General features: G+C 52.9%; 1 long non-coding RNA gene across 1 annotated transcript in view; it reads right to left on the reverse strand.

The window, feature by feature from the left end:
• Positions 1-5,520: 5,520 nt before the first annotated feature.
• Positions 5,521-12,763, reverse strand: part of LOC140906312 (uncharacterized) — a 102,566-nt gene continuing 95,323 nt past the window's right edge. The window contains exons 2-3 of the long non-coding RNA XR_012157061.1: positions 6,231-6,341; positions 5,521-6,102 (exon numbers count right to left, since the gene is read on the reverse strand). This is a non-coding gene — a long non-coding RNA (uncharacterized lncRNA). The remainder of the gene's footprint in view (positions 6,103-6,230; positions 6,342-12,763) is intronic.

The raw sequence follows: 12,763 nt of genomic DNA on the forward strand, positions 1-12,763 counted from the left end.
GGGTATTTCTACCCCAGATCTGGATGCTGCCATTGCCAGCTCAAGCAGACAGACCTGCGCTAGTGAAATGGAAGCGTAGCTACAGCGGCCCGAGTGGCAGGCTGGGCTAGCTGCCCTGAATGCGTCCGATCTCAGGTGGGATCGTACTGGGGGCGGCGAACCCCTCCCACTGCCCGCACTGCCATGGCGACACGGCTATTCCTAGCATGCCGGCTTGACCAAAGCTAGTACATGTCCATCTGCTGGAAATGACGCCTCCAGCTTCAGCCTAGACACACCCATCGCCCACCCAGGTCGGCGTGTGTCCACCCGCTAGCATTCAGAAATCAATGGGCACAAAGGCCCTGACCCACAAGAGTATTTATGCCCAAAGGTGTTTCGTTGATTTCAATGCAAGTTAGGAGCCTAAATACCTTTGTGGCTCTGGACCAAAGAGTGTGGCTGTACCTAGGGCCCCAAAGATCTCTGCCCTGCCTTATTTTGCATTAGCGAGAGTGTGGAGCGCCGGCCCCCCAGATCAATGCACAAAGGGAGGCAGGGCGACGAGTTTCATCCTATTTCATTTGAACAAACCACCCCTCCCCGAGAGGAGAAATGTAACAGAGCCAAAGTAAGTTTATAGGAGATGCAATCAGAGAGGAATAAGGGTTAATACGAGGGTGCGTTCATACCTGCTCACGTCTACACCAGCCCCATTTCTGCTCCCCAGCCTTGCCCTGCAGCATTGTGGAAACTCCCTTGCTTCCCATTATCCCCTCCGTGCTCCTGCTCCCGGACAACCTTGCTCTGCAATGTTATTGGAGCTCCCCACGTTTCCCTTCCTACTGTGGCCACACGTGTGTGTGATGTGAGGAAGGACGGGAGAACCCAGCCGGAGTGGAGGTATCTTGCCTCTTTGGTGTGATCCTACTCCTGTGAGTTGGTGGCAAAGCTCCCATTGACTTCACTGGGAGTAAGAGCGAACCGTTTATTTGCACTCTTGTTCTTGAGCCGACAAGCTCGACTCTTTCCACCAGGAAACTCCTTCACTGGAATATTATATTGGGGGGCTGACAGGAGGGGAAGAATGCAAAACACGCCAGGGAGCCAATTCATCTACAAGGTTGTATGGATATAGGCACAGGATGAAATTTGCCCCTGTGCAGAGTTCAGCACAAGTCCCAGGGGTTACACAGTCTGTGCTGGCCCCTGGCAGAGCTCTGGCCGTCATCCTGGCATTCCTTTACCCGGCCCTGATCCTGATTGTCTCCTCCAGGATCAGCTCTGGGTAATCCTGCACCTAGCAGTCAAATCCCATGTGGGTCTTTGACAGACCCATGAACATGGGTGGCCTCGGGCATCATGCCTTGATGGGTTCAATGTGTTTCGATGACGTTCTCAACCCAGATCTGTATGAGCTCAGTGCTCAGATTTGTGACGGTAATAGGAAGAGCCGTGGGCGGCTGGCATCGCTGGCCAGATGCCAAGCTGTGGTCAGGAGGCACCTAGTGGAACTGGGGACAAGCCAGGGTCAGGTACCAGAGTCTAAGGTTCACGGTAAGCCACAGTCTAGCGTGGAAGCAAGCAGGCAATCTGCATCATTGCTCAGACAGCTCCCTGTGATGGCTTCCTGATTTATATATTGGCATGGGCCAATCAGAGGTCTGCAGGAGGTGCCACTCAGCCCCTGCAGGGTGGAACTTCTTGCAGGGACTAGTTTCACAGGGTCCCCCAGGGGAAGCCCGGCTTGAGATGCTGGTAGTGCTAGGGAAGCATCAGGAGCGTGGAACCTAAGTTGGCCCAGGTGTTGGTTGTGCAGATACTTACAACCTGTCCGCAACATGGTGTGTGGGGGCGGTGGGGGAGAGTCAGACCAATGGAGCAACCGCCACTGAACGGGCTCGTCCAGTTGCCATTGAAGTCGGGGAGTTGGACCGGCCCTGCTCCTGGGACGCAGACCTTCCTGGTTACTGCTTAGGGGGACTGATCATCTGCTTGACTGTTTTATCCCCGTTTATCAGGCACCCATGGCTGCAATGCCGGTGCATGCATCACGCAACAGAATGCTGTAGCAGGAGCCACGCTCTCTCCTTGTCTCCTGCACGCAGAGCTGTGTGGTTTAAAAAGAAGGGTCCATCTGTACCCCATTTGGGCAGCAGTACAGCCAAAAGGCAGCAAGGCTCATGTTCAGCCAGTGCTCCAGTGTCATTGAGTTCCACAGGCCTGGGGCTTCCACTAAGCAGGGTCCCACCAGTTCCCAAGCATGTTCAGTCTCCTCCTGTGGAGGGAAGGCCCCAGGTATGTAGCTGCTTTCCACACTGCTCCTTCCTGGGTGAGTCAGTAGCCTTATATGGAGAGCCCAAAAGACAGTCTAGGCTGCATCTCTATGGTTAGGGTCAACAGACAACCAAGCACTTGCACGCTTCAGCGATAAGCAGGGCTGGTGGCGTGACCTGTTATTAAAGTTGCCCAATGCTTCCCATTGTAAGACCCTGTTTTGGACTGCTCAGAACATTGCCAACATTTAACCATTTGGGTTGATATTTTCCCCTGCAGAGCATCTGCCTCAGGCTGATTTTTGTTTAAACTTTGGTCAAAACCATGTAGCTGTTTCTCAGAATGAGGCGAGGGCCAATACACTGTTTTGCCCATGTTAAAAAATTCTGGCAACCTTTTCTCAGAGAAGCTCTTTTGCCCCAAAGCTTTGGAGCAGGGACTTGAAATTTGGCAGGGGCGTGGCCTTTGCCTCACGGATGTGCCTTGGGCTGTCCCTGTGAAAAGCCACCCAAATTTGGCTGAGCTATGAACCTCTGAAAAATGTCAGTTTGCACATGCTCAGAGACTTTATAGAGCCTCCCAGTGAAAAACTGCAAACATTCCAGCTGTCCTGAGCGTTTTCCAGCCTGGAGTTGCAGAAGGGAAATCTGGACTTTCCCTGAAATTGTGGATCTGGGAAGCAGAGCTAGACTTTGGGACTGAAATGAGGGAGATTGTCTGTCCTGTGCTCGTAATTCCCCGTGCATCTGCTTGATTCGAATGCAGAGGTGACAAGAACAGGATGTGTGGATTGGGTCAAGGAGCCTAGGGCTGGCAGCAGAGGGTAATTGAGATTGGCTGGGCAAGGGGACTCATGGCTAGAAGGCTCACCTGAGATATAGGAGACCTGGGTTCAAGTCGTTGCTCCCAATCAGAGTGTCCTAACCACCACATGGCTACTCTGAGGTCTCTTGCTCTCTGGATTTCCATCCTGGACCTGAGACACTTCCTGATGAAAATTTTGTTGACACCCCATGAGACATTTTGGTTTGGATGGAAAGAAGTGTCATGGAAAATTTTTCACTCCTCTCCTTTGGAGTAGGGATCTGCAATTTGGCAGGGGACAGCCTTTGCATCAGGGACGTACCTTTGGTTATCCTTTTGAAAAGCCACGCACATGTGGCCAAGTCTTAAACCTTTGAAAAATCAGTTTGCACGTGCTCAGAGACTTTCTAGAACTTCACAGCTAAAAACTCCAAAGATCCCATCTGCTGTTTATCTCCATAATAGGCTAAATAAACCCTTAGATGGAACTCGAGGGAGTTCAAAATCTGGATCTAGATCTGAATTTACCAGTCTTATCTGCAGTTATTACTTAGGCCATGTCTACACAACAATATTTTGTCAATGCAAGTCACATTGGCGTAGAGTCACCAACTGTAGCCTGTCACTTGTGCACCTGGACATTTGGGTGCTTGCATCGGCCCTGCGCATTCTCACTGTGAGTGGTTGCATCAACGTAAACTGCAGTGCACTGCAGGTAGGTATCCCAGTGTGCCCAGCCCTGCTGTGGAGCTCAGTACCTAGTGGGACATTTTCTCAGAGCTTTGTGGGAAGCCACTGGTTCACCCAGGGATTTCTGGGAACTGGGGGGATCACTTTCTCCATCCCGTAATGCCTACTTCAGCCCATAATTTTTGCATCGTTTTTTAAAACTCCCACAGTCCTGCACACTGCATTCTCTCTGGCAGAAGCATGGACCTGACACAGCACAGTGCAATTCTCACAAGCACCGCTAACACGGGATGCAATTTTCTCCTGTATTTGCAGGATTTGAACAGGAGCTATTACAACTGGCTGTGTGAGGAGGAAGATGAAGAGATATTCAAGCACAATAACTGCATGCTGGTGGCCGCAGTGACCGAAAATGTCTGGCTGCTGCTGGTATTGACGGAGAAGCTCCACACTATGGATTGCCACTTCTGGGCCCGAGCAACAAACATTGCTTGATTGGAGGACAGGTTTGGGATGATGAACAGTAGCTGCAGAACTTTGGATATGAAAGGCCCCATGCCTGGATTTGTGCGTCAAGCTCACCCCAGTCATCTGATACACGGACACCAAAATCACAGCCCCATTGACAGTCACGCTCTGGAAGTCTGCAATGCCAGATTGCTATGAGGCAGTGAGTAATGAGTTTGAAGGTGCAAAATCCACAGAGGAGGCTCTTGTCATCAACATGTGTAAGGCCATTAATCATCCCCGGCTGCACAGGTCTGGGAATCTTGGTAATGTGTAGGAAATAGTGGATGGATGTGTAATAATGAAGTTCACAAATGGCGGTGGAGTGATAGATGGCACATATATCCCTATTTTGGCACCAGCCCACCTTACCACTGAGTACATCAACAGAAAAGGACACTTTTTCTTGGTTATGCAAGCCCTGGTGCACCACTGGGAATGCTTCACAGACATCAGTGGGGGCTAGTCAGGGGAGGTGCATGACACATGAATCTTTAAAAACATAGGACTTTTCAAAAAGTTGCATCCAGGGGCATTCTTCCCCGACCAGCACATTAACCCTGGTGATATTGAAATGCCAATAGTGATTCTGCAGGATGCAGCTTACCCCTTTTCCCCTCTCATAAATCTGTACAGTGGCCACCCTGACAGCACCAAGGAGGGATTCAATGGCCAGCTTAGCAGCTGCAGAATGACAGTTGAATGTACTTTTGGTAGATTGAAGGGGCACTGGCAATGTTTGCTCACTAGATTGGATTTCAGTGAGGTGAGCATCCCCATCATTATTGCTGCATGTTGGGTATTGCAGAATATCTGTGAGGCAAAGGGGGAAAAGCTACCACTATGGTGGAGGAGCGAGGTGGACTAGCTGTCTGCTGAATTAGAAGCACTCTCCGTGGAGCGGTACAGCTGAGGGAGGCTTTAAAAGACTATTTTAACACTCAGGCACATTAGTCTTTGTCTGATGAACACTTATGAAACAGTATTCATAGGTGTGCTGTTGGCTCCCACTTAGAAATCTGTAATGCTCAGTGTAAGCTATTTAATATAGGGGAGTTACTGTCTGCCGCTATTAATTCTGTAATTCTTCATGCACGCTATTTAATATGGAGGTTATTGCCTCCTGATCTAATTTCTGTAATGCATGGTGTAATATTTTGAATATGGGATGTTAATGATCTCCCGCTATGAATTCTGTAATGTTTGCTGTACAGTAATAAAGATACTCAGAATTTCCACAAATAGAACTTGATTATGTGCAAAGAAACATTAAGAACTGTCAATAGTGTAACAGGCTGAACTATACCTTAAACGCCCCCGGTCCAAAACAGAATGAAACACCAGCATTGCCTGATCCTGTTGTTTTCACCAGTCCGTGTACGTGTAGCTGTGGTTCCCCTTGTTTTCTCCGAGTGTGGTGTGCTAGGGGCCGGGTGCACACCACGGTCCCATCTGCTGTGTTGAGGGATGTAGACACCAGTGACCATGGAGCAATCCAAGGATTGGAAAAGGCTGCAGAGTCAATGGTCTTTGGGCATATAGGTCAACAATGCACTGCAACATTTGTATTTGTTGCCTGAGCAGACCCATGGTGTCCTGGGGCATTCCCCACTGCGCCTCTCGGTCCTTTTCCCACTCCTGCAGAAGCTGATCACCCCATTCTCAGTCCTTCTCCATGGTTTCCATGGCCCCTTCAAGCTCTGTGTTCACAGTCTAAGGCCACAGAGGATTGGAGGAGCTTGCCAAACACCTCCTCCCTAGTCCTCTTCTTTCTCTTCCCGATCAGGGTCTGACATGCAGCAGGCAGGGAGGCAGCACCCCTCAAGGCCAGTACACCAGAGACTACTGATTAAAACAGCCAGATACACCATTAGATTTACAGTCACAATGGAAAGGGAAAGATACATCTAAAATTGCCTTGCATTAGTCCCATAAATATCTGTAATGAGAAATGATAATTGTCACTGAAGTACCTCGTTACAGCACCGCTCTGTAGCTGAAGCCACGGCAAGCATAGCCCAGCCCGGCGGGGAGGAGAGGGCATGTTCTGTTGCACGGAAGCTTTAAAAGCTGGATTCCGATCCCTGGGTATTTGGAGAGAGGGAAACTGCAGTGAGTGTGGGCAATATTTCCCCAGGCAGTGGCAATCTTGGCTGATATGTCACTCCTGAGGGTGACAGAGGCACAGAGAACGCTGCAGCTAGCAGCATCCAAAAGCTGCCCCCATGCTGCTAGCCTGTTCATGGCAATGGTCCCAGATGAACTCGTCATACTGAGTGGCATGGGCAAGGCTACGTCACAGAGGGAGACACAAGGCTGCCATCCCTGGACATGTCTGGGAGAGGATTGCAGAGGATTTCTCTGGAAGTGTCACTGAGATCTCTCAAGAGAACAAAGGGGACGCCCTATTGAGAAAACAAAGTACTCATAGACTTTCAGGTCAGAAGAGACCATCATGATCATCTAGTCTGATCTCCTGCACATTGCAGGCCAGAGAACCTCACCCACCCACTCCTGTAATAGACCCCAACCTCTGGCTGAGTTATTGACATCCTCAAATCATGGTTTATAGACTTCAAGTTACAGAGAATCCACCATTTATACTAGTTTAAACCTGCAAGTGACCCATGCCCCATGCTGCAGAGAAGGCAACCCTCCCCACCCCCCCCACCCCCCACGGTCTCTGCCAATCTAACCTGGGGGGAAATTCCTTCCCACTTAGACCCTGAGCATGTGGGAGAGACCCATCCGCCAAACACTTGGGAAAGAATTCTCTGTAGTAACTCAGAGCCCTCCCCGTCTAGTGTCCCATCACTGGCCATTGGAGCTATTTGCTGCTAGCAGTTGCAGATCAGCTACATGTCATACTCCACATGACTCTCGTTGCCTGGCTGTGTTTTCTAACATTACATAACAGCGGAGTAATTAATCAAAAGCCAATGTTCGCCAAAGCTGCAGATGGGATGGAGGGGGAAGAGTGAGGGAGGTGAAGTCTGGGGGCACAAAAAGGGGAAAAATCACTGTAAGGAATAAATCTTCAACAAACTTCCCCGAGCTCCTTTCCCCAAGCTCCCTTCCCCTTCATCAACAGGCTCATCTGTGCTCACCTGGTGGGACTGGCTTGTCTCCGAAGAAGTTGCAAACAGCTTCTCACTCATGACATGGGTTGAGTCCCCTGCCACGTCGCCCCCCAGTGCTGTTCACAGCAGGGAGCTCGGACTCCCCGCAAAGTGTCCACAGTGGTCTGCGGGCTGCTTGTGGGGTCCCTGCCAAGTTCGGCATGCACCATAAATCTTGTCGTCTTCCCTCACCTTCTGGTATGCCTGGTGTAGCTCCTTCACTTTCATGGGGCACTGCTGCTGGTCCCTGTCATGCCCCTTTGCCAGCATCCCCCATGCACTCTGCTGGTAGATGTTGATGTTTCTACAGCTGTTACATAACTGGGCTTGCACAGACTCTTCTTCTAGGGTGACCAGATAGCAAGTGTGAAAAATCGGGACAGGGAATTGAGGGGTAATAGGTGCCTATATAAGACAAAGCCTTGAATACTGGGACTGTCCCTATAAAATTGGGACATCTGGTCACCCTATCTTCTCCCCACAGGCTGAGAAGATCCCATGCTTCTTGCCTGCTCCAGGCAGGAAAGGATCTAGAAGCGCTCTGTGCACATGGTCAGATGAATACAGCAAAGGTGAGCTGCTAGGTTTGCTCACCAAGGTGGGCAATCAGGAAAAGGCATTTCCAAATCATGTTGAGGTTTTAAATGGGAAGGTTGGGTTGCCACCCAACTGGGTTTCCTCCAGACAGTTTGTTTTTTGGCTTCTGTGTCTGGGGGCCATTTAGGGTTGACAGGTGCCTGGTTGTCGACCAGAAAGTCCATTTGTAAAGGGGACCCAACAATCCTAAATGGCACCTGAATCAAAAGTCCAGTTACAGTGGGGCAAAGGGAGGCACTGGGTCATTAACCCATGACAGCTCCTGCTCAGCTGGGGCTGTCTGCTACCTGCAGGTAGGCTCCTTGAGACGATCCAGTGAGCGATGGGGTAGGGAAGAGGAGTGTGCAAAGGGCAAGAAGCAGAGAAAGAGCGTGGCCTTGGGGAAGAAGTGAGTGAGTGGCACCTCGGGGCAAGAGGTGGAGCAGGACAGAGCCTTGGGGGAAGAGGTGGGCCAGGGGGCAGGGCCTCAGGCGTCCAGTTACCGGCAATTAGAAAAGTAGCAACTCTATAGGGAGAGGGGGCAGTGTTCCAGTTTCTGTGACCTCTGCGTCTCTGAGTCCCACATTATAACCAGGCCACAGGGACAGGGGAATTGTGGGGCAGCTTCTGGAGGACTGTTAAGATTGACACAGGTCATGCAGTATTTATGCCTCCACTGCATTGACCTAAGTGGTCTCTCCATATTGCTCAGGGAGGTGGTGTTACTGGGTCACTGGAATGGGGCACTTACATTGCCAGGAGACAAATTTTGGTGTAAACACATGCACAGTGGGACAGGGTCGGGCCAGATGGCTATAGGAGAGTAATTTTTTTTTTTGAAGCAAAACATGTTTTTTTATTTGCATAACACACTTACAAAGTAAAAACAGTGGCATATGAAATGTGTAACACAGCAACCAATCACAATTGTTTTCTTGTTAGCTTCAGGGGAGGGAAGTGTTCAAGCTTGCCTGGGCCCAGAGCGGGGGGCTTCCTCGACTTTCGTGGTCTTCCACCCTTCCGAGTTACCTGGTGGCCCAGAGCGAGGGGGCTTCATCAACTCTCGTGGTCTTCCAACCCCTCGAGTTAATTGACACCACGCCCGAGTGTCACCAAGAATTCCCTCCTCTGAAAACACCCAAAGACAGGGGCAGGCTGTGTGGTGGACAATCCGGGGGGTGGGGAGGCATGTGCACCCACGTGTGAAAGGACCCCTCTAAGGTGGTGGTGTCCGCAGCAGCAATGGCTGGGGCTGGGGTCCCTTACTCTCTCCCCCCAGTCAAAGGGTCAAACAAAGGGACCCGGACGGGGACACCGAGCAGAGAACCTCGGACAGCGCCCACCGCTCCTCAAAAGCATCAAGGGAGTCGGTGGACGCCGCCCAGAGGAACTCCGCCCAGATACGTGAATGGACCAAGGATCGGAAAACGGCCCCACAGTCACAGGAAACTCCATCGGCCAACCTCCTCTCTCTGGTTTTATAGATGGCCATTTTAGCCAGGGCCAGGAGGAGTTTAACTAGGAGACCCAGCGACTTTGTGAGGCCATGGATGGGGAGTGCATAAATAAAAAGGTGAGGGGAAAAATGCAACCAAAAACGTAATAGGAGATTTGTGAGGAGCTGGAATAGGGGCTGCAGCCTGGCGCACTCTAAATATACATGCGCCAGGGTTTCCCTCACTCCACAAAACGGACAAGTATCTAGACGGGGGTGAACCGCGCCAAGTACATGCCCATGCTCACAGCTCCATGAAGGAGCTGCCAACTGATGTCCCTGACGGGCCTTGGAACCAAGCTGGAATATAGGCTGGCCCACCGGGGCTGCTCACCCTCCAAAGGTGGCAGAAGGTCTCGCCACTTTGTGTCGGGGCGGAACAATAGGATGAGGGCGTGAAGGGTGTGAAGCACAAGCATGTATAGATGTTTCCTTGGCGCGGTTTGGAAGCGTACCAGCTGCAGTTCATGCAGCTGGCTCGCAGTGAAGGGGTGAGGGGGTCGATTGGGTCTGCGGGGCGGGGGTCCAATTAAAAGGTCCAGCAGGCCTGGCGTACAGGGTGGGCAGGGCGTGCCCTAGAGCAGGACCCAGTTGAGGTAAGCTCAAGCAGCGGGCGGCAAAGCGGCCTTCGCCTCCTGAAGTACGCACCGCGGGGTGCGAGGTCTGGAGAGCCCCATGCGCCGGGTGAGCGTCAGGGGATCAGCCAGTCTCCCCGGTCGTAGTCCAGGAGGTCTCCGACTCTCGTGACTTCTGCCAGGATCAAGCTCTGGCGCACCGAGCAGGACTTCGCCACCTGCACACGGAGCTGAGGTTTGTGTAGCAGGGGCTCCGCGAGGAGATCTACCCCCTCGGTAGCCGCCACGGACCTGGTCGTTAAAAACAGTTTCCAAGTCCGGAGGAGGTCCTGGTAGAAGACCGGCAGCCCCGAGAGGTCTTGTGGAAGACCTCCCGGATGGAGATAAAAGAGCTGCCGGTCAAACCAGAGCCCTTGGATACGGCGCAGGATGGTGTACACCAGTGTGCTCCACGCCGAACTGCCTGCACCATAGAGGAGCCTCTGTAGGGCCTGGAGGCGGAAGACACGGACCTGAGTGTGTAGACACTTCAGGCCCTGTCCTCCTTTCAGCGGTAGATGAAGAACCTCTACAGGGGCATTCCTGACCAAAAGAACCCCAGAATCGATGTTCGGAGGTTGGTCAGGAAACCTGGGGCTGGGACCAGGGTGTTGAACCGGTACCAGAGCATGGACAGGACTAGTTGGTTAAGCACCAGCGCTCTCCCTCGGAGGGAGAGACATTTGAGTAGTCCCGTCCATTTCCGGAGCCACTCTATCACCCTGCCCTCTAAATTTTCCCAGTTTTCCGGCGGAGAGGGATGCGTGGCAGAAAGGTAAATGCCGAGGTAGAGCAGCGGACCCGCACTCCACCAGATGGTCTGAAGAGCGGGTGGGAGGGAGCTCGCCTGCCGCCAGTCTCCTGCCGCCAAGCCAGAGATCTTGACCCAGTTGACCTGGGCGGAGAAGGCTGCCGAATAGATGGCCTGGCAAGCCTCCACCTGTGCCAAGTCACTGGGGTCTGGATCACGAGGAGCACGTCATCAGCGTACGCCGACAGGACCAGCTGCAGCTCCGGCTCCCGCAGCACCAACCCTGTCAACCTCCTGCGGAGGAGGCAGAGGAAGGGCTCGATCGCCAGAGCGTACAGCTGGTCCGAGAGGGGGCACCCCTGCCATACTCCTCGCCCGAAGCTGACCAGTTCGGTCAGGGTCCAGTTGAGCTTAGCCAGACACTCTGCGGAAGCATATAGCACCTGGAGAAAACCCACAAACTGGGGTCCAAAGCCAAACGCCCACAGAGTTCTCAAGAGGTACCCGTGGTCCACCCTATCGAACGCCTTCTCCTGATCTAGGGACAGGAGGGCGAACGACAGACTGTCTCTACGCCTGAGTTCCAAAAGGTCCAGAACCAGAAATAGGTTATCAAAGATACTGCGGTCTGGGACGGTGTAGGTCTGGTCTGGGTGGATCACGTCCACCAGCACAGACCCTAGCCGCAGCAAAATTGCTTTCGCTACGATTTTGTAGTCCGTGCTGGGGAGTGAGACGGGACGCCAATTTCGTAAATCGCGGAGGTCCCCCTTCTTCAGCAATAAGGCGAGCACAGCTCGCCTGCATGAAAGAGGGAGGACCCTGCTCTGCAGAGACTCGGCCCAGACGGTGACTAGGTCTGGGCCGAGGACGTCCCAAAACACGCGGTAGAACTCCACAGTCAGCCCGTCAATGCCTGGAGACTTATTAGTGGGCATACGACGGAGGGCTTTCAAGAACTCGGCCAGAGTGAGAGGCAACTCTAGCCAGTCTCGGTCGCTCGCGCTGACCATAGGGAGCTCCTCCCAAAGCACTCTGCAAGCGTTAGGGTTGGTCAGATTCGGGGAGAAAAGACTTGTATAGAAGGCTTGGGCCCTCCCGCACATCTCCTCCGGTTCCGTGAAGGGGGTGCTGTCTTCTGCCAGGAGGCAGGTGACGTGTTTCTTGGCTCCCCCCATTTTCTCCAGGGCATGGAAGAAGCAGGAACCGCGATCCATCTCCTGAAGGAGGCGGATGTGGGATTGAACAAAGGCGCCCCGGGCCCGATGGTCCTCGAGGGCCCAGAGCTACTCCCGCTTCTCCCAGCACGCTCCGCAGAGGAGTGGGTCTTCGGGGCTGGTGGCCAGATGCCTCTCCAGCTGTAAGACCTCCCGTTGCAACTGCTCTATCGCCGCATTTCTCCTTCCATGGAGGGCCTGGTGGTTTTAGCGGGGCCCTTCCCCTTCTTCTTGCCCTGGCCTTTCCTGCTGGCTGGAGGGGCTTCCCTAGAGTCTGAGGAGGCGATGGGCATGGCAGTGGTGGAGGTCACCCTGGTGCCCTCCATTGCCGATGCCCCAGCGGGGGCGGTGGCAGGTGGTTAACAGAAGTTGGGGTCAGATAGAAAGGGACAGGCTGTGGGGTGGACAATTTGTGGGGGGGGGGCACATAAACTACGGTACACTTGTCCAGAGAGTCCTGTTTGGTTGGCTGGTGCTTCTGGTCCACGCGGTGGAATCAGGGTGAGCAGCTGAGTCCAGAGGCAGATGTTAGATAGCCAGCAAAGATGGCGGGTGGGGGGGCAGTGAGGAAGGTCATAGTGTGGGGGTTGGGAGGACACAGATGTCCCCCCAGGTCCCTGCAAACACAATTAAGACACAGTCAAAGCCTCCCCCCACACGAGAGCACAGTTCGAAAGTTACTCAGTCTTAGGCCCCCTCCACAGCGATTTGTGGATTCCCCGGGCGGTGTTCCT

This window comes from Lepidochelys kempii, chromosome 2 (assembly GCF_965140265.1).
Source record: "Lepidochelys kempii isolate rLepKem1 chromosome 2, rLepKem1.hap2, whole genome shotgun sequence".
NCBI classification, from domain to species: Eukaryota; Metazoa; Chordata; order Testudines; family Cheloniidae; genus Lepidochelys; species Lepidochelys kempii.